Source organism: Zalophus californianus, chromosome X, assembly GCF_009762305.2.
Source record: "Zalophus californianus isolate mZalCal1 chromosome X, mZalCal1.pri.v2, whole genome shotgun sequence".
Taxonomy (NCBI): Eukaryota; Metazoa; Chordata; class Mammalia; order Carnivora; family Otariidae; genus Zalophus; species Zalophus californianus.
The window spans coordinates 115,171,343-115,192,786 of NC_045612.1; the positions used below are offsets into that span (position 1 = coordinate 115,171,343).

At 43.0% G+C, this 21,444-nt stretch overlaps 1 pseudogene; it reads right to left on the reverse strand.

The window, feature by feature from the left end:
• LOC113931243 overlaps positions 1-18,955 on the reverse strand; it is a 57,033-nt pseudogene extending 38,078 nt beyond the window's left edge.
• Between the last annotated feature and the right edge of the window lie 2,489 nt (positions 18,956-21,444).

Here is a 21,444-nt window from a genome sequence, read left to right on the forward strand (position 1 = left end):
TCTAGAGTTAAGACTTCCTGGACATAGAGCCCACGTACTCAGAACACTTTGTGCTAAAGGGCCAGGGGGGCTGTGAAACAAATAGAGAGCCAGGTCCATGCCTACAAATGATTTATTGCAACCAGAGGAGAAGTGCAGGGAGAGAACAAGAAAATAATAGAGAAAGGGCGAGGAAAACAACCCAGAGAGAAGGCCATGGAACCATGTTGTTACATTTACTGTTTCAGAGGTGGGAAGGAGTATTTGAGCTTCCACACACGTAGGCTCACCCCTAATATTTGTAAGACCTGGAACCATAGTACAAATGGAAGTGTGTGTGTGTGTGTGTGTGTGTGTGTGTGTGTGTGTGTGTATCTCCAAATACTTAAAGTTATAAATAAGCTCAGAAACTGTTAATCAAAAAATGTCTATCCCTCTATCTTGACAAATAGATCCATTGTAAGACCTGAAAGACCAGGTTTGAATTTAAAATTACTGAATTCCTTGGAGTTCCACACTGGACCATAATGACATGGGGAAAATGGGCTTGGGTCACTAGCCTGTAGCCCACCTACCCACCCCTTCCCCCTTGGCTCCATCTCCCACTGTAAGGAGCCCCGTGAGTGCATGGGCCAGTGGGCTGGAGTCTCTGTCTAAATTATCTTTACACCTCTCTGAAAACAGCTACTCCCTTGGCCTTCCCTCTAGCATATTGAGTTCATACTGGCTACATAGCCTGCCTTTGGGAAGAAGGACCCAGGAAAGAAGCCCATGCCATCCGGAAGCGGGCTTGGGTCATTTGGTCAGAAAATTCCAAGGTTCCTTTCATCTAAACCATGGTCTAGAAGGTTTTGGCCTTCCCGGCTCCTCACCATGTAGGAAGAGGCCCAGCCAGAGTGGTGTTCTCTAATGGTCAAGGCCAAGGATAGGGTCGCTCATGATGGGATCAAAGAATAGCTCTGTGTCTAGGCAAGATGATGGATGGGTCCTACATGAAGATCTATCTCATTGACCAGAACTTGGTTATGTAGCCACAGCCAGCTAAAACTTGCACCCAGATAAAAATGGAAATCCTATTCCTGAGGAAAAAGAGGAATCGGGTGACAACTAGCAGTCTGCCAATAGACTTCTGATTTCACACAATAGAAACTGACTTTGGAAAATTTAAGCAAAAGGAAAATTTACTGGATGGCTATTGGACAATTCAGATATTCGATAGGCTGAGTCGAGGGTCAGGTTCTGAAAGGGAGCAAATGATCTATCCAGAACACTATCATCAACCCAACCCTCAGAGCTGCCAACACCACCAGACTCTAAATGATGCCACCAATGCTATGTATACTTTCTCAAATGTCCCTGCAGCTTGGCATCATCCCTTCTAGAATTGTGCTGTTTGATACGGTAGTTAGTACATGTGGTTAGTGGTACCATATTGTCCAGTGCAGATATAGAACATTTCCATCATTGCAGAAAAATTCATTGGACAGTGCTAGTCTAGATTCAAAGTCCTGGGCCAGGGCATCCAATTTGCCAAGCAATAGCCATAAACTATCATGTGCCTACCTCTTGGCCATCAGGAGCATTCCCCACACCAAGATGCAATAGAACTTGCTCAAAATAGGGAGGAGGTGTGGATGCCCAGCAGCTACAAAAGCAGGAAATGTCCTCTGTAAACTTACTGACAGTGTGATCTTGGGCTAACTACTTTTCTAGCCGCAACTTTTTTTTTTTTTTTTGCATTTGTACAATAGAAATAATGATAACTGCCCCTTAGGATTGTTATGGAGATAAAAAGATAAGATATGAAAATTACCAGGACCGTCTGCATTAATGGAGTCTTAGATATAGTAACAACCAAATGCAGTGCATGGTCTATGATTGGACCCTGCTTTGAACAACCAGCTGCAAAAGACATTTGGGAGACAATTGGGGGAAATTTTAATATAGAGTAAGTGTTAGATAATATTAGGAAATTATTGTTAATTTTGTTAGGTGTGATGATGGCACTGTGATCATGTAGGACATGATAAAGGCTTTAAGGGCCAAATATTATGATGTTTGTGATTCTAAATATAAAAAATAGATGACAGAAATATGACACAATGTGCATTGTTAATGTAGATGATAGGTAAATGGGCATTATTCTCCTTTTTCTCTCTTATTTCTGACATTTTAAAAAAATAATTTATTAAGGAGGAAAGAAAAGTACCGTGGCCATAATAGGAATTCAATAAATGTGAATTTCTCTTCTTTTCTCATAGTCTTAGGGACCTTATAGTCTTCTCAAAATGTCTGGAATGCTTCCCATACTTTTCCCAGCCAACCCGCCCCACTTTTCCCAAGGCTACCTGCTTAAAGGCTTCTTGCCCTTTCTGTGACAATACACTCTCTCTATCTTGGGGGACCTTTGAATACAAGGAGTAGTTTGCCCAATAATGGGGGGAGCCTTGCAAAGAGGCACTTGTCCACAGCACTGATACAGGATGCAAAGCCTTTCCCCTTGCACCAGAGCAGGGGTTCAGAGGGAGAAAGATCAGTATACTGGTGCTCATTTTCATATTTGTCAGATCAGCCCCCCTTGCCCTGGTGTTGGGAAAGAGGAGGATGTGACAGCCAGTTTTCCATTTTAGCTGATCCACTTATTTAGTGAATGTAGAGGGCCAAGGTATGGAGATTTGGAGGGTTTGAGTCATCTCACAAAGATCAATAGTGGGAGGCATGCAGATGGACCTAGAATGGATCACCTGATTTTCTCTCTGAGGGCTCTTGAGAAATGACTTACCAAAAACATGAGTTGTGAAGCCTGTGGCAAATGAACAGCAAGCTACGATGGCTAACTTACTGTACAGGACTTGTCTTTAGGGACCATGTGCTAAAATATCAGCTTTGTATACAAGAAGCAAGCATCTTGAGGCCCATAGCTATTTTAAACGTTAGAGATGGTAAAATAGTGACTAAATAAGAAAGCCTAGTTTTATATTGGGTGCAGTAAGTGAAACAATGAGTAATGGCATTTTTTTTCAACCAGATTTCCACCTAAAACAGTATGTTTCGAAGTTTAACAATTGGTGTGTATGTGTGCATGTGTGTGTTGTGTGTGTTAGGCGTAGGAGGAGTGCTCTGAGTCAGTCTCTTACTGCATAGCAGCTATATCCTGGATAAAAAAATATGAAACAGTTTTCAAGTCATTTCTGGTCAAGCGGTGGGAGAGATTTCCAAAGGCTTCCACAACATTAGCTCCTAAAATAAAAAAATAATCCAGGCCTAGACCAGAGCAGGAAGCCTTGAATTACAAGCAGTAGGTGTGTGGGGGAATGCCCTGAGGGTAGATATCAATAGCAACACATAGCAATACTGAGGATGCTGATCTGAGGACCCATTTATTAAGCCAAGATCTTCACAGTGGCTGAAGTGGTCTTATATCAGAAGTGTCTCTGACTTTTTGCTAAAATAAATCCTCTTCAGAAAAAAGTTCCTCTAATTTAGACCTACCGGATTCCTGCAGATTAAAATCAAGCAATCAGCTTGCAATATAGTAAGACAAGCCACCATGAACCAGAGGCAGCATAAATAACATATAATAGATTCAAATCTCCACAATGATCGGAGATACAGGAATTTTCAGTTACAGAATACAGAACAACTATATATGAAATGTTTAAAGATGTAAAAGATGTAATCACACAGATGAGTGGGCAACAATAGGCTAGCAGAAATACCTAGAAAGATTTTTTAATAGAACTTCTATAAATAAAAATATAATTATTGAAACAAAAACCCCAAAGGACTGGTTAAACAGTAGATTAAATCCAGCTGAAGGGAGGGTTAGAAATTTTACCCAAAATGCAGCACAAAGAGGGAAGGAGATAGAAACCATGAACGAGAGATTAAGTGATTGGAGTCCACAATGAGAAGGTCAAACATAAATCTAATTGGAGTTTCAGAATAAGAGGAGAAAGAGATTTGAAGAGATAGTGGCATGACTCTTCCAACACTGATGAAAAACATCCCGGAATCACAACATATACCAAAAAGGATATTTTCAGAACAGGAAATTCATGTCTAAACACCCCATAATTCAACTGCAGAACACTAACTGCCAAGAGATCTTGAAAGGGGCCAGAGAGAAAAAATGGATCATCCTTAAAGGAATGACAATTAGACTAATAGTTGCCTTCAACAGCAATGGAAATCAGAAGACTGTGGAATAATATTTTTCAATTGTTGAGAGAAAATAACTTAGAGCTTAGAATTGTGTACTCAGAAAAATCACATTTTCGGAAGGAGGGTAAAATTAATGTGTTTACAAATACACCAAAACAGAGGGATTTACTATCAAAAGATCCTCACGAAAAGAACATCTTCTAAAAGATGTGCTTCAGAAAGAAGGAAAATGATGTCGGAAGGATGATCTGAGATGCCAAAAGGAATGGTGAGCGACCTGGCTGGCTCAGTAGGAGGAGCATGTGACTCTTGATCTTGGGGTTGAGTTCCAGCTCCACATTGGGTGTAGAGATTACTAAAAAAATAAACTTTAAAAAAACCATATATGCATGTGAACAAATATGTAAAAATGTAAAATCATACACATATCAAATAATATTTGGGAGAAAAGGAATGCTAATGTCAAATTACAGAGTTAAGAAAAATGACAAAAATAAAATATTGGACAAAAATCATATGCAAGTCAGGAGGGGAGATCAGAGTTAAAATCTCCTAAGATATTGGGGCACCTGCGTGGCTAAGTTGGTTAAGCATCTAACTCTTGGTTTCAGCTCAGATCATGATCTCAGGGTCGTAAGATCGAGCCCCTCATTGAGCCCCATATCGAGCCCCATGTTGGGCTCCATGCTCAGCATGGAGTCTGCTTGTCCCTCTCCCTCTGCTCCTCCCCCCATTCGCATTCTCCCTCTCTCTCAAATAAATAAGTAAAATCTTTAAAAAAAAAAAAAAATCTCCTACGATCCTTAAGAGTACTATTAGAGAACAAGTGTTGGCAAACGTTTTCTATAAAGGGGCAGCTAGTAAATATTCTAAGTTTTGCAGACCTTACAGTCCCTGTCATGAATACGAAACTCTGCCATCATAGGGTGAAAGTAGCCATAGATGGTACACGAGTGAAAGAACAAGCCTATGGTCCAGTAAAACTTTATTTACAAAGCCTGGTGGTAGGCAGATTTGATCATTGGGCCATAGTCCGCCAGCCCTCTTTCTAGAGGAACGTTAAAATATTATTAATTTTTTCACTTTGTAAGTTAAATATACATGATAAAATGTTAAGGGCGATCACTAAGTAAGTAAAAATAGAGTTTATAAAATCCAAATAAGTAAAAAGGAACAATGAAATAAGGAAACAAATACACCCACAAACAGACAATGAACCACAAACAATCTGACCAATAGCAAGAAACGGGAAAGAAAAAGAATCACAGAAAAAGCAGGACAAATAAAAAATAAAAAAACAAGATAGCAAACCAAGTCCAAATATAATAATTGCTATTACTCACCAAATATGCTAGTGAATTAACTAGCCAATTAAAAAAGCAGAAAAAATATCAGATGGGATTTTTAAAAAATGTAGCTATATGTCCATTACAAAAATCACACTTAAGGCACAAGGATGCAGAAAGGCGGAAAGTAACAGAAAAATAATAATAATAAAGGCACACCAGGCAATTACTAACCCAAAGAAAGCTACATTGAGGAATACAGACTTTAAGATTAAAAGCATTATCAGGGTTAGAAGGGGTCACTAGATCATTACAAAGGATTCAGTTCCTCAGGAAGATAAAACAATTCTAAACTTGTATGCACCTAATAAAATAGACCAAAATGTATAAATATTGGCAGGAGAACAGTCCTTTGGGAGATGCTGGGAGTAGGTGATGACTTTAGGAGCTTAATGAGATTGAGCACTTAAGTAACCAGAGTCATAAAGTCATGTGCTTCCTATCCTTAGAAGTAGAGCCACACCCCCAAATAGAGTAGTGTTAAGACCACCTAACACCATGAAAAGGAGTGTGCATGCGTGTGTGTGTGTGTGTGTGTGTGTGTTTTAAACTTAATTAATTAGAGACCTTCCCAAAGGGATGTGTGTGTGTGTGTGTGTGTGTATGGGGGGGGGGGGGTGCTAGAGGATTCCTATTTACATAATAGGCCAGAGGCTGGCTGGAATCCAGTATTAGATTCCCTGCACATGTGCCCTGGAAAAACTGAGCAGAGGGGAGAGACCATATGGCCAGCAGAACCAGAAAGCTAGTGTGATTGGTTCACAAAGGTAATGCTCACCCTACACACAAAGGAGATCCATCCTAGCTTCATTTATTTCAGAGAACGGTGACTGGCCAGCTAAGGTAGACATTAGGAACACTGGGAAGAATCCTGGAGGGGAAGAAAACCCACTCAAAACACAATTCTGAGGTCGTGAATCATCATTTGCTTCATCTCCATCAGTCAGTCAGTTCAGGCTGCAGAGCGGTGTACATAATACTGAGAAAGGAGTCAGTGAAAACACAGAAAACATGCCCATCTCTTCATATACTGACTAATCTCTGAAAAGGTTGAGTTCAGGACTGACGAAGGCTCAGAGCTCTGAGCATGCCAAGGGCTGAGTCCATTATGAAATAGGGGGTCTGGGAAGGCTGAGGGAAACTCACTAAACATGGCTGTCCTGAGTTACCAAGGAGGTGACAGAGACGTGGGGCTGAGTGGGTGTGGAAAGTAGGGTGCTTTAGGCTTTTGGTTGCTATAGAAGTAGTGAGGTGTCTTGGTTCTCTTCCTTTGACCTTCCACCCCCTCCCCCAAATCTATTCCGCACTTCTCTCTGCCTTGCTCTGCACCTGGGAAGCTGAGCCCTGCAATGGCATCATCTGGGCTCACTTGCTGGCCAGCTTCCGTAGAGCCTGAGCAACGGGAGACCCTGGCAGGAAGGTGGAAGAGAGGAAGAGAAAGCAGTGACGGTCTTTCTTCCTTGCTCTCTCTCTGCTGTTGCAGTGCATCCCTTCAGGACTCTCGAAGCTCCAAAGACCCTTTGGCTATAAACAACCTTACCTTAATGATGATGGCTAGCATTTATTGAGTGCTTACTATGTTCCAGAGCTTACTCTAACCCAGCACAGTATATAGGTGAACTTGCTGAATCCTCCCAACAACCCCATGAGGTAGGTACTCTATTTACAGATGGATAACTGCGACACAGAAAGGTTAACTAACTTGCTCAAAGTCCATCAGTTACTAGGTGCAGAGCTGGGATTTCAACCCAGGCTGTTTGGCTCAAGAGTCTGTATTCTTAAGCTCTAATAGAAGCCATATATGTAATTTTTTTCTACTAGCCCTATTAAAAAAATGAGAAATGGAACAAGTAAAATTAATTTTAGTAATATATTTTTATAAACCCAATATATCCAAAACATCATTTCAACATGTAATCAAATATTTTAGAAATGAAGATATTTCGCATTCTTTATTTTGGTATGAAGTCTTTTAAAATCTGGTGTGTACTTTATACTTACAACCCATCTCTTTTTCCGACACTGAATGTTCATTGGGAATACTTGATCTGTATTTAGATTTCTTAAAATTCACAGTGGAAAACGTAAGTTAACATACTAAAGTCATTCCAACGTATCCAAAAGTTTTCCAGCAACTGAACTGAATAGCAATTTTTAATTTTTAAATTCTTAATAAGCTTTTTATATTAGAATAATTTTACATTTACAGAAACGTTGCAAAGATGGTACAGAGGTTACCATATATAAATCACACATTTCCCTATTGTTAGTATCTTAGGTTACTGTGGGATATTTGTCACAACTCAGAAGACAACATAGATACAGTGCTATTAACTAACTCCAGTTTTTCTTTGTATTTCACCAGTTTTTCCACAAATGTTCTTATTCTGTTCCAGGGTGCAATCCAGAACACTACACTGTATTAATGCATGTGTCCTTAGTCTCTTTTTGTCCGCAGTAGCTTCTTACACTTTCCTTGTTTCTTGTGACTTTGACAGTTTTGAGGAGTACTGGTTGGGTATTTTGAAGAACGTCCACCAATTGGGGTTTGGCTGATAGTTTCCTCATGATGAGACTGGGGTGATGGGTTTGGGGGAGGAAAATTACAGAGGTGAAGTACTTTTCCCATCGCATCATATCAATGGCATGTGCTATTGACATGACTCATGACTGGCGATCTTGACTTTGATCATCTGGCTGAGGTCATGTTTGCCAGATTTCTGCACCCTAAGGTACTTTTTTCTCCCTTTCCATCCTCTTTTCCTTGGAAACGAGTCACCGAGCACAGCCTACACTTAAGGATGGAGGGGGAAGGGGATGCGGATTAAGCTCCAAGTATCAGTTTTTAAATTTAAATTTATTAGAATTAAATAAAAACTTAGTTCTTCAGTCATACTAAGCATATTTCAAGTGGCTTGTGGCTACTGTATTGGATAGTGCGGCACTGTCCATTACCACATTTCAGTGTTTGAGGCAAGAGGCAGCTGGTGAGGAGGTGAGGTACTGACAAAGATGCTGATGGGCCTGAGTTGATGGGAAGGAGGGTCAGGGACGAGGAGAGAATTCGTGAAGCGTTAAGAGAAGGCCAAGGACAAAAGATAAGTTAATGAGAAGCATTAAGACAACAAGGGGTAGGGACGTGCGCGCGCGCGCGTGCGTGTGTAGAAAGGGGAGAGGGTAGGAATGGAGAGATGTTCCAGAGAATGTACACCTTAACTGTGTGCTTAAACTAAGCCCTGGATTTTGGTTAAAAAGTTTGACCTTACGGGGCGCCTGGGTGGCTCAGTCGTTAAGCGTCTGCCTTTGGCTCAGGTCCTGATCCGGTCCTGGGATCGAGCCCCGAGTCGGGCTCCCTGCTCGGCGGGAAGCCTGCTTCTCCCTCTCCCACTCCCCCTGCTTGTGTTCCCTCTCTCACTGCCTCTCTCTCTGTCAAATAAATAAATAAATAAATAAATAAATAAATAAAATCTTTAAAAAAGAAGTTTGAACTTACAAATCTGGGCTTATGTTTCAACTGTGCCATTTTTTGCTATCTGATGATCTTGGGTGAGCCACAAATCCTCTAAGCTTGTTTGCTCATCTGTAAAATGGGTAGGTCCTAGTACTTACCTCATGGGGACATTGCAAGGATCAAAGGATATTTGTGTTTCAAAGGGCTTCCTGATCTTTGCCGTAATCTACAAATGGAAAGGCGTGGGATGGTGTTGATGGGACATGAAAATTAGCTGTTCTGTTGGTAAATTGAGGTGTACTGGTTCCTCTTTTGCCCGTCCCAACCCCCAGATCCAGTCTCTCTGCCCCATTCTGTGCCTCGGGAACTTATACACTGCCATCACCCGTCTCTGTGGCCACCTGGCATCCAGCTGGGGTTGGCCAATGTGAAACAGCAGCAGGGAGCTCTGAGAGGCAGGAGAAAAAGCCTTGCTCTTTCTCTGCTTTGGCATCCTGTCTCCAGTAGTGTCGGCACCCCTCCAGGATGACAGCTCCCATGAGGAGACCCCTCCTTCATGGCTCCAGTTCTCACCAAGCTCCAGTAACACTGTTTCCTTCCCTCACTCCTTCAACCCTAGGAGTGGCAACAGCTCCCCATTCTTGCTGATTCCTGAGGGCCTCGCCGTCTTGGTTTGTTGCCCCTAACCCTGCCCATACTTTAGTGTGTTGTTCTCTCTTTTGTTTTCATTTAAATCATCTGGTATGAATTCTAGGTCCTGTTTGGCCCCTGACTGTGGTGAAGATGGTAAGGAAGAGACTGCTGAGAGTGACATATAGGGCCAGCTGAAGGAGATGAGAGCACGAGGCGATGGCCCCACTGCAAGGACTGTAGTGACCGAACTGGGGAGGAATCAGGCTCTGAACAAACACAATGTCAGTGAAATCAGAGGCGAAAAGACACATGGGAGTACAGTTGTACAGAAAGGCATGGAAGATGCCAGTGGTGTGGCTGAGATGGAGAACAGAGAAGGAGAAGAGTTAAAGGCTACATCGAAATTTCCATGCCAAGTACACCAAGAGAAGTCAGCCAGACCTTGAGAGCCAAAGCAGAAGGTACTACCCATGATGATGAAGACATCAAGAGGCTGTGCTTGGTTTTGAAAAGAGTGCGGATATTGGATTCATACAAGTGTGATCCTGGTTCCACAACTGGCTAGCTGTGGATCCTTGGGAAATTTAACTTGCCTCTCTGTGCTTGATTTCTCATGCAGAAAATGAGGTAGAGCTGTAGGATTTAGATAAAACCCATTTTTTTTTTCATTCATTCATAGTCCACAATTAGTTTTTGAGCAACTGTCGTGTGCCAGACACTATTCTAGGCCCAGCAGTAAGTGAGATAGACAAGGTCCGTCCTCTCATGGAACATTCTAGTGAGAACAGACAATGAACAAGTAAGGCATCTTAAGTCTGGTTCCCTGGAAACAGATTGTGATGGAGACCTGCATACAGAAAACTTATTATGGATGCTCTTAGGGATGACACTGGTAGGCAAGTGAGGGAAGAGAGACTGAGCAACGACTGGTGGGGAGAAGTGGGGGGTACAGAGGCTTCAGCCCACCCCACAGAAGCTCTGGGACCAACATAGCCCTTCAGAGTTGCCCCCAGGCAAGGCAAGTATGTGGGCCTTTATACCCGCACTTTGACAGTCGCAAAATGCAGGCTGCCCCAGGGGAGGGGTGTGATCATTGGACAATTCTTGAGGGGACGCTTAGCTGAGAACACCCAGCAGCCATCATTCCCACGACCTGGAGGAATGAGAACCATAGTCCTGAAAGGAGGATCTGGAGAGCACAACAAAGCATCTGTTACATAAATAAGTAACTGAACAGGATAATTCCAGGTAGGGAGAGGTGCTACGATGACAACAGAACTGGGTGATGTGACAGATGGGGGAATGGGGCACTTTATATTAGATCAGGTGCTCAGAGAAGGCTGTGGCACATCGTAGCTGCTCAACGAGAATTGGTTTCATTGCCCTTCCTTTTCTTTTGTTGGGACTGGTGGACACGTGGGTATCAACCCATCATGAGAAATATGTGGTGCTCCTTCTCTGGATGAGGAGGACCCCTAGATGCCGTGGAGGTTGCAGGAGAGTAAGACAGGGTCTTTGCTCCCGAGGAGCTTGCAATGTAGTCGAGGAAGATAAGGGATATACAAATTTAGCAAGCAATGCCAGGTGGCATAGCACTACTGTCGACAGGTGGTACAAACGAGGATAGAAGTGTCCAGATCCTTTTAGCCTAGGTGGAATTTCACAGGTGGAAAAGAGTCAGAGGTGTAGTTTTGGTCAAGAAGAGAAACTGCAGCAAAAACCAATCTGGGAATGGGCATGGAACATCCGAGTGTTTCACTTGTGGGCTGGGATCGGCAGAAGCCAGGCTGTTGTCCTTGTGCATTGGCCTGTGATGTTTTTCTAAAGCATTATTGGGTTTGTCCAAAGGTAGAAGATCACTAAAACCCATTTCTTAGACACATGAGATCTTGGTGTGTGCTGGCTGTGTGGGAGAGGAATGACAGACTGGGAGCAGGCAGTTCCAGAGGCTTCTTGGTAAGGAGTAAAGTAAGTCTGAGGGTTTGAGGCCAGGCAACTATGAGAAGGGTGGTCCCACTGGTGTAGGTGGGACTTGCAGGCAAGTGGACTACGGGATCAGGTTCCCTGAGAGAGTTTGGGAATGAGAGGTAGTTCAGGAATAGTATCTGTGGAGCTAATGCCTTGAAACCAGGAAGGAGAGTGAGAAGTACACAAGCGAACTTAGAAGAAAAGAATGGAAGGCTAGAAAGCTCTGAGAGGCATATCTCCAGCGCTTAGACAACGGGTCCTGTGCTGCTACAAGACTACTACAGTCTCGGTCCTTGAAAACAGATATCCTAAGGCCTTTTCAGAAGATAAGGATGGTCAGCAAGACCCACAGGCATCTGGAAGAAAGAGAAATGGCAGCAGTTTCAGAGCCTTCACCCTGGTACATTTTCTGTCTCCTTGGTTTGAAAGACTTTGTTGGCAGCAGGGGTCTGTGCATTCCAAGGGTTTGAACTTGAAGGGGATGTCATTTTTGTTAACCTTTAACCAAGAAGGCAGTCAGGGAGGAGATAAATGATCTGCTCAAAGAGGAATAGTGGTTGCATTCAAAGAGGGAATAGGAGATTACTGAGGCGCTACTGTGAATGACCCCACGACCCTTCTCTTCATTGGAGGATTGATGGAGAAAAGGCTCTCCCCACTTTTTCTCCAGGCGTTAAAGGCAAAGTCCCGGGAGTACTAAAGGAAAGGATGACAGGACACCTTGAAAAATTAAGAAGGCTATGAATCAGCGGAACAAGGAGGCATTTACCCAAGACTTCTAAAGCAACTAAAGAAAATGTATTAACCTTCTAATGAAAATATTGTTATCCAATTCATCATTGGAAACAGCTCTTTGGGCAACTGCTACATTCACCATTTTAGGAAGTTGCTTAGTGAGATCCAAGCTCTTGGGATTTCATCTACAATGCCTACCTGTTTTTGGTCAAGACACAGTGACAGATTTAGATGAAAAGGAATAGAATTTTGTCTCGCAGTTTTGAAGTGTGCTTCGGACAACAGTTGAAAGTGTTAAGTCAGAAGCTGCTCTAACGTGGTAGACACTAAGACATAGCGGTCCGAGTGGCTGGTTTAGACCCTTCAAAGATTACTAGAGGTGAGGGGGGAGGGGAGTGGAGGCCAGAGGACTGGGGAGAAATGGAATGGCAGATTGGCAAGTCCTTAAAAAGCATAAAACTGAATGAGGTCACTAGTCTAGTTAACAGTACCGTGCCAATGTCAGTTTCCTGGTTTTGCTGTCCTACTACCATCACATTAGATGTCACCATTGGGAGAAGCTGGGTGAAGGGTATGTGGGGCTCTACGTACTATTACTGCAACTTCCCGTGAGTCTATAATTTCAAACAAAATGTATAAAAGAAGTCGTGTGGTGGGGGAGGTGAGAACAATCCTCATGAACTCTAAGAGTATTTATGTGGCTTTTACAGTTCTTAACACTTTCACACACGTTATCTCATTTGCACCTCCCGATGGCACTGTCATGTAGCAAAGGTGTACTATTATCCCTATTTTATGAAGAAACTGAGGCGCAGAGAGAGAAAGTAACTCACCTGTGGTCACAGAGAGCAAATTGCCAAGGCAAGGCTCAAAATCCCATCTTTGAGTTCCAAATGCCACGACTCCCTGAGTCCAAATCCATCTGGCCTTCGTTGGGTCACACAGACACAGAGCCTGAGATGAGGATTTAAGGGCAAGAAGCTTATTTGGGAGGTGACCTGAAGCTCCAGTAGGAGAGCAGGGAAGCACGGTGGGACAGAGTACATGCTGCAGCGTACCGCCTGTGTGGGCAGTTGGGGCTCACTTCTGCTGCGGGGGGGGGGCTCTGGGGGCTATGTTAGTAACGCATGCCTTGGGGTTATACCCAATCAAGGGGTGAGGAAGCTGGCGTATTTACCTCCCAGTCCATCCTGCATCGAGTGAGGCCAGTGCTCTTGGGGTGCTCATTCCATGGCTCCTCTAGATGGATGACTCCATTCTCAGGCCAAGAGAAAACCTCAGGCAGCGAATTGAAGAGACTGCTTGAAGTTGGACACTGTCAGCATATATACTGGAAAGGTTAACGCCCAGGGGACGAGGGCAGGGTCCTCACCAGCAGTGACTGTCCCTTGATTCTATCTAGCACCCTCACTCTAAGCCTTCTCCCACTCAGACTTTTTCCTCTCATCCTAGAATACTCTCCAGCCACAGGTGCACGCCCCCACACACATCCAGATAGGCTGGTACAAGGCAGGGAGGGCTGCCCTTACCTCGCTTGTTGGGCCCGGGAGTCAGCATCTAGCAAAAAAGGCGTGTGTGCGTGTGCGTACATGGAGCCTAGATGTGTGCACCTCTGTGTCTTTTGGCACATCTCCATTGTGATGAGCCACCAGCTTCTTCCAAGAGCAGTTTGAGGCAGAGGAGAAGGTATAAAATGCTGGTGTCCAGTGGGTCAGAGGTTAAGTCAAAAGTCAGAGGTTAGTGGGCGTTTTTCATTGTACCAATATAGGCATTTTATTTCGTTCGGTGGATACTACAGAGGAAGCTACTGGGATTCTGGAGAAATGGGCTGGTTACGTGGTTGCGTGGTGCAGGGTGGAGACAGAGTCGGCCAAGGCCTTTCTCACGGTGCTTGCCGCCCCCTAAAGAATTGATTGGCTCATTCCTTGTTCATATGGTATTTCTTCTCCAGGGTCCACGTGGATATACTCTTCATCTCTGTGGGCTAATGTAATCATTATGTGCACACTCTAGAAATTAGTGCCATTTCCCCCCACTTGTGCCTGAAATAGACATTTCAGACATTTATAACTCTCAGTCACTTTAATCCAGTCATTTGCCCCAAGTATGTTCCCAATTAGAGCCATTTTGCTCTGTGGTTGATCCCATGAAGTGGAACACATGTTCTGATCTTTAAAAAAAAAAATCTTTTAAATAGCAAAGGTATACTGTGTTTCCCTCTATTATAATAACTGAAAAGCAGCTGATGGAATCTTTCTCGACTCTTTACCCAACCATAAAAATTTGACCCTTGAATTAAAATCTTAAAAATATCCAGGAGATGTAATGCCTTGAAATACAGAGCATTTTTTTTTTTTGTCTCTATAAAACTTCCACAGCTTTAATCCATTATATCTTCACAGGTTTTTTCGTATTTAAAAGCTGCCATAAGGTTGTGATACCAAGTCATGAATAATAAAGTAGTGTTCAGTTTCGGTACATGTAACATCATTTTGTTTCCCAATTTAGTATCAATTCCTTCTAAATCACAGCCAGATTCCTGCATTAATACTATCACATTTTGTAAGCCTACATATGAACAAACCTAAAACCACTTTAACCTAGAAAATGCATTTGGATTTATCCATATTTTGATTCCATGCTTTTTTTTGTGCTCTTCAAACTTTTTTTTTTTTTCCTCACCCGTTTTCTCATCATAAACTGGAAACCACATCTACTGACAGCCTGATGCGCTTCCATTCGGTCTGCCTCCTTTTCAAGGGGCGGGCAATTTAAGAGGGCCTGTCTCTTGATGCTGGGCTCACCCGGAGCCCATTAGAGTGTCCCAGCTCTAAGACCTGAGGTGCAGATCTGCCCACCATTACAAACTGAAATTTCTCTCGAATCTGTGAACAGAGGGGAAGTGGGTGCAAGCACTGCTCAGCAGGCTCAGGCACTGGGAGAGTTACACTGCTCTGCTAGTAGCATAGCGGCATAGACGCTTGGCTCTGGTGGTTTCTCGGTCACTTACTGCCCAATGGGTGCACCTGAGCAACTGAACACACAGCGAATAATGAAAGGGTGAGCAGACGCACTGGGAAATGGCAGAGGCTGCAATATAATTATGAGCAAGTATTAAGCAATACCAGCAGAGCCTGCCATTTAACTTCATTTAATTTTAGAAAGTAACTTGGCATATGATATGACAATTTTGGCTTTGCCAAGAAAGGGCGATTCAAAAGCAACCCGGTCGTCAACCATTGGAATCATTTCGTCAAAGAAAAGCCATTTGAATTGTCAAAAGGTGCCAGAGGTAAAGCGTCTATCAGTGCCCATAAATATAGCAATGCCCTAGGAAATGTGGGTCTTTGTCTCAGTGGGACCCAGGTTCGTGGAGGAAGGGATGAGTGAGACCTACTGTCTTAGGGGAAAGTAGAGACTACACCCCAACCTCCACGTTTTGACTGGGGGTTCTCTACCTGGGAAACTGTAATGAGTTCCTGGTGAGCACAGCATTTTGTCTTAATCCAGAGACAGAGGTCCTCTTAAATTTGCCAGCACTTTGCAAAAGCCTCTTTATTTGGAATTTTTATGAATCACTTTTTTTTTTTTTTTGAGGTATAGCTCACGGGACAGTGCACAAATATGGAGTGTACAGTTTAATGAATGTTTACCTACGTCTACACCCATGTGACTTCATCAGATCAAGATGTAGAACATTTCCAGAGCCCCACAAGTCTCACTCCTGCCCCGCTTAGCCACTACCCCAGGGTAAGCACTATTCTGACCTCTAGCGCCGTAAAGTGGAATTGCTGGATTATAGGGTATATGCATGTTTCGTTTTAATAGGTACTGCCAAACCTTTTGCAAAGGTATTGAACCAATTTATAATCCTAACCAATTACTTTTTGTTTGCCCAGATTTTCTGTTGTTGGCACTGCAAATGCTCGACAGCTCTTCTCTTGCTGGTGCTTGACCTGGCCCATGACAAGTTTTCATTACCCCCTGGGTTTTTAATGGTGTATAAGCCAGTATGGCTGTCATTTGTCATTTGCTTGTGGTGGCAACCGCAGAATGAGCAATATGGTGACACGCTATGATTTCACAGTTACCGTGGGTGTTACTGTGGATTTCATGGTGAGTTTCCACAAGGCAAAACAAAGTCATCTTGGTAAATCATGACCTGTGTCATTACCTTCTGAGATCCCAAAGCCTAAAATACTTCTTCTGCCTCGCAGGCAAGGAAATGCACTCTTCTCAAAGGGCTTCTAAGAGCTGTTTGGAAAAGAGTGGATATTAAAACCTAGGAGTGTGAGAGGAAGCCAGGGGTTTTGCCAATGGGAGTGTCATCATTCAGGCCCCATTTCCAATCTAAACCAGCTGATGGTGTCTCTTTACATTTTTTCTTTCTTTTTCAAAATTATAATGAGGCTTCCTTTTTTTTGGTTTCAGTTTTATTCACTTAGTCTTGGAAAAATGTGTACCTTTAAAGATCTGGGCACAGCTGACAGAGGGTGTATGACACAAATATTCTGTTTGGTATTCATGTCATAGACTATTAGTGCCATTTGTTTAGAATTTGGTTTTATTTTAAACATTACTCAAAAAAAAAAGAAAAGAAAAGAAAGAGCAAAAGCACCAAGTGGCAGTTTATCTGGTCCACTGAAAATGTTGCATTTAATCTAATCCTTTTCCAGGGATTTAGAAACGAAATAAATATATAACTGCCTACCAGAGAACACCTCTACATTTTCTTGCCACCAACCAAGCTAAGAATGCATGCCCAATGACAGGAAGTGTTGTCTGGGGGATTGCTTTATGAACAGCCAGCGAAAGGAGGATATAAAAAGGGGAAAGTAAATGAAGCAAGATTGACCAAATACAGATTAATTGTTGAAGCTAAGTGATGGGTGCAGGGGGTTCATCCTACTATTTTCTCTACATTTTGGGCTTTGTTTCTCACAATCAAGAATTTAAAAATCATATCAACAATAACAAAAGCATTCAAGTTAATAATTAATGGGTATAGAACTTTAGAAAGAGCAGAATTTTAAAAATAATTTGTGGAAATAGGAATGTGGACTGGGATTGTAGTTATCTTTAAAAATAATCCTTCTTATCTTTTAGAGATACGCCTGGAAATATTTATGGATGAAATGACATGATAGTTGGTTTTTACTTAGGAAATGGGTGAGATTGGCCATGGGTAAATGGTTGTTGCTGGATGACAGAGCTCCGGGGGTTCATATACTGCTCGAGCTATCTTTGTGTACATTCAGAAATAACGTAAAAAGTAATTTATGCATACACATTCAAGGAAACCAGATTAGTACCAGGTGATTGCAGATTTGTTTGTCTCTTCATACTCAGGTTATGAAAAGCTTACAGTATAATGTTTTTATGAAACCAGCTATTGTACGAAGCACCTCTGAAATTATTTTTTCGTTTGGGGAATGCATTAAAACCAATAAAGATTCAAAGTGCAAGTCCAAACAAAAAGGTAATCATGGGGCTCAGATAAACGTCACCCAGTGGACCGACAAATTCCCATGGTTCCAAGGTTACCAGTGCAAAGGTGCCTGTGAGTAGGGCTGTAGGGCTTCTGCGCCTCTGTGGCATGTCCATCGTATCACCAGTCAGTGGGCTGGATAGGGCAGGGGTGGGACACAGCTTCCCCAGCCCTGCCTTTTCCAAACATTTACAGACCATCTTACAAGGACTAAAGTTTTTCTGAGGCAGTGTCAGAACGTATGGTGTGACACGTGCACCGCGTGGAAACCACAGGGCTGAACACTGCAGTATGTGCTGTGGTTAGGGACACTGACTCAAAAGCCAGAGCCAGGACCTCCAGGTTTAAATCTGGAGCTGTGTGACCTTGGGCAAGTTATTCAACCTCTCTGTGCGCCAGCTTCCTCATCTTTAAAACAGGAGTGATGATAATAATACTCCGTCTCATGGGATTATTGTGAGGTATAACCAAGGTCAAGCCTGTAGAACAGTGCCTGTTATAGGCACTATTATCATTATTGGTCAGTGGGTCTGTCCTAAAACATCCTGTTTACGGAGCAGCAGGCAAATGTGCAGATGATAAATAATCACGCTTCCCATTCTCTTCTACCCGCAGACCCCCTAACCAGAGAGGAAGGGATGTTCACTGCAAAGAACCCTTGAGAGTATATTCTGAAGGGATCCTGTTGCAAGTACAAAGGTTAGTATTTTAGCTTAAAAATCCCACAGATTTTTGCATCCTGCACCATAATCTAGCTATGTTTGTTCTGTTATAGAAATAATGCGACTCACCCTATAATTTTTTTTTTTTTTTTTTTTGCATAGAATTGAGGGTCAGGAGAGATGCTTCGTGTTCATCCCACGGTGTTCCTGATCCTCTGGATATGCCTCTCAGTTCAAGAAGCTGCTACGCATAGAGCCATTTGCTTTAGTGAAATTCCCAGGTCTTCCTCCCCGGCAATCTGGTGTACTTCTCCTTCATAGCACCTTCTGTTCTCCAGGGAGCACTGCCTAGCTTTACCTCATGGGTATGGGTAGGATATGGTCAGGACATCAGGTCACGTCTCCTGTCCTCATTTGCATTGGCTCCTCTGTGACTGTTGACTCAGTTCTTTTTGAAACTCACTCAGTTGGTTTCTGGGACATCACCTGGCTTCGGGATCTCTTCCCGCAGCTCTGGCCTCTTCTGCATCTCTTTTGCAGGATCGTCTTTTTTTTTTTTTTTTTTTTTTTTTTTCCATTCAGCTTCTAAGTGTCATGCTCCCCAGGATTTTGACATCGGTTCTAGGTTCTCGTTCTATATGTCCTCTCAGGGTGACCTCACTAATACCCAACCCTCAGTTTCCACCTATAGAGAACATTCTGGTCTTTGCCTGCTCATTAGCTCTTTCCCTAACTGCTAGTACCAGAACTTCTCTTTCCTGGAGGAGCACACTTGTGGGTTTTATGGAGCTGACCCTGTCCCACGCATTGCCACAGGCTTGGGTTCATGACCCAGGCATGGTCGATCAGAATGTTCCAACTCCAAGTTACAGGGCTTGGTTCAAGAATGGACATGTGATCCCCGATGAATCAATCATGGTCTTTACAGAGACTTTTCTGCTGGAGCTATCAGAAAACAAAAACCAAAACAAATCTCTGCTGAGTTGTTGAATGACTAGATGTTAAATGGGGACTTTGGCGTTGCCAGAGGCCATCCTGCCCAAAAGAGTCCAAGAAATTAATTAAAAGAGAGACAGAAATCCAGTACTGTCATTTAAAACCCTGTATCTAGCTATGCCTAAAGCTGAAGAAACAACCCCAGGGCTGTTTGGTGTCTTCAGCCATGGATTCCCTTTTTCTCCTTGCACTAGTTTGTATTGGTTTCCTTGTCACTTGCATCCACCCATATGCTGATGACTCCCAAATCCACACCCATGGCCAAGGCTTCTCTCCTGAGCAACAGACTCATAGAAATAACTTGCAATTAAACAACCCCCATACAGACGTCCCGTAAGGATATCTCAAGCACAGCAGGTTATTGGCTAAATATAATCACATTATAAATTTATATTTACTTGTTAGTGTTTTAGAATTTTCCACCAGAATGTAAAATCTGGGAGGACAGGAACTTTGCTTGTTTATTCATTGTTGTATCTTCAGCACCTAGAGGAACACAGATAGTAGATGTTCAATAAATATTTGTTAAATGAATGAAACAAAGGCATTTTCCTTGACTCCTTTCACGATATCAAATAACATGTTCAATCAGCCACTAAGTCTTAGAGTTTTGACTCATGAGCGTCTCAGATCTCATATCTGATCCCCTCACAGTACCCCACTGCTTACTTCAAGCCCAAGTTGCTTCTTGCCGGGACCAGGACAGAAGTCTCCTAACTCTTGTACTGCTTCCAGCTACCCCCCTACAGAATTAATTACCAGGCTTTTTCTAAGTTGGAAACCAGTTTCTATTACACCTTTGCTTAAAATATAACAGTGATTTCTGGCTCAAATACTGGCTCCCGCCTCCCTCTCGAGGCTCATCTCCTGGCTCTCTTGGCATTCAGCTATTGCCCAACGACGAGGGACTCACTTGGGGTCTCTCAGATTCACCAGCGTGTTTCTTGCTTCTGCATCTTTGCACATGCTTTGGTGTCCTCCCACGCTTCTCCTTTCACCTCCCTGATTACCTGGCAGAACTCACGTCCTGTCCTGCAGAAAGCCTTCTCTGGTCTCTCTCGCCGTTCTGATCGGAAGTCCCTGCTATGTTCACAACGCTCCCTGCGCACCCCTTTGTGTACTAAGGCAGTTATGACACAGAATATTTTGGTGCTGCTTAGTATCTATATTTTACTTTCCTCTTGGCCGATAGCTAGACTACATTTCCCAGGCTCCTGTGCAGTTAGGAGTGACCGTGTGACTAAGTCTTAACCAATGGAATGTGGGCAGAAGTGATGTGCCTCACTTCTAGGCCTAGCCCGTTAAAACCTCTCACATACGGTCCTCCCTCTTCTTCCCCTCAGTTGAGTAGAGAGAACTTAGGGTGTATGGGGGGGAGGAGCCACAACATGTGTAGAGCCACTGTACAGCTCTGCAACTTGGGTCACCCAGGGGTCAAAACTGGGAAATAAGAGGGGGGAAAAAAAAAAAAAAAAAAACCACCCAGGAAATACGCCACCATACTGACTTCTTTGACTTGCCTCCCCCATCTGTCTGCTATTACTTGCTTTGCAGAATCTTCTGTCAGTAGTTGCTGCTGTTGTTGCTGTATCCTGTCTGGAGTTCTCAGATGTAATCAGTGGGGGCTGATCCATCTTGGCTAGCACCCCCTCTATCACCTTGTTTTTGTATTCTATTCCTGAATACCTGGCTCATAGTGGGACTTTAACACTGGTTTGCTAGGTGGACTAATTAATTATCCATAAAATTAACTATGGCCTCCCCTTTACCAGAACAGTATTTCTTGTTCTTAGCTTTACAATTTATGTAAGTGTGAAAATGTTTGAAACGGTTCCTGGGAGAACTGCTGATGTGATTAAGGATAGCAAATGGATGCTCCAAAGAGAGGTTACACCATGTGCTATTACGTAACTTTCCAGGTGGGAAAAGAATGAGTGGGGATAATTTTGCATACAAACGTTCAGATTACCAAGGGACGGAATTTTGCAGATCGCTTTTTTAAAAACCGAATACGGCTTGTGT